We start from the raw sequence: 994 nt of genomic DNA, 5'->3' as shown, positions 1-994 counted from the left end.
CCCCTACCCACCCCAAGAATGTAACCCCTACCCACCCCAAGAATGTAGACCAAGTGAGGGTTTGAGGGAGAGAAGAAAGAGAAAGAGGAAAGGTAGGGAGAGAAAGAGAAGAGGGGGAGGGAGTAAAAGGAGAGATACAAAGCAAGAGCGATAGACAGACTCAGACAATGGAATAAAATATAACAGGAGATTAAGATGAGAGAGCAAGCCAGATCCCAGATTCACGAAGCTATTACGCAAGTACTTACGAACGTGTACATCTTTCCTCAATCTTTGACGACTTTGGTTACATTTATTAAACAGTTCAAGCATGAAAACTTGCCAATCAACTGTTGTTATTTTTATAAACAGCCTCCTGGTGCTTCGGAGCTCATCAACTCTTTAATAATTGTAAACAAAGCCGCCAAAGATTGAGAAAAGATGTACAGGTTCGTAAGTGCTTGCGTAACTGCTTCGTGAATCTGGCCCCAGGACTCTAATCCAGGTCCTACCTCCACCATCACCGCCAGTTCAGTAATTCCTTCACACTGCACATTCACAAGACTCGCCACCATTTAGAACCTCAGCATACAATACCTAGCCCGTCCACCAACCCCTCCCACATATCCCCAAACTTCATTCGCATCAACAGCAGCTATTGCAGTATTATCGATAATTAAATCACCCCTGATATATCATGCTGATTGAGAGTTGCTATATCAGCATTCAATATCTAGGAGAATATTGCATTTCATCTTGCAAGCATTGCACTCAAAGGACCAATATTTTGCAATATCCCATCTGAGTTGTAACTTACAATATAACCAATATTATGACATCATGAAAAATTTGTTAAACCACTCTGGCATTTGGTAGTTATACCACCTGGTATTAAGACGTTTGTATGATTAAATATTATAAACAGGAATATATATTCTTGTCACTTCACAATGTACCGACGCTCGTACTCGTCTAAATGTGCTGGGAAGGTCTAGATCAGGTTCCTGAGCCCTGC

Source organism: Procambarus clarkii, chromosome 26, assembly GCF_040958095.1.
Source record: "Procambarus clarkii isolate CNS0578487 chromosome 26, FALCON_Pclarkii_2.0, whole genome shotgun sequence".
NCBI lineage: Eukaryota > Metazoa > Arthropoda > Malacostraca > Decapoda > Cambaridae > Procambarus > Procambarus clarkii.
This window is presented reverse-complemented; position numbering follows the sequence as displayed.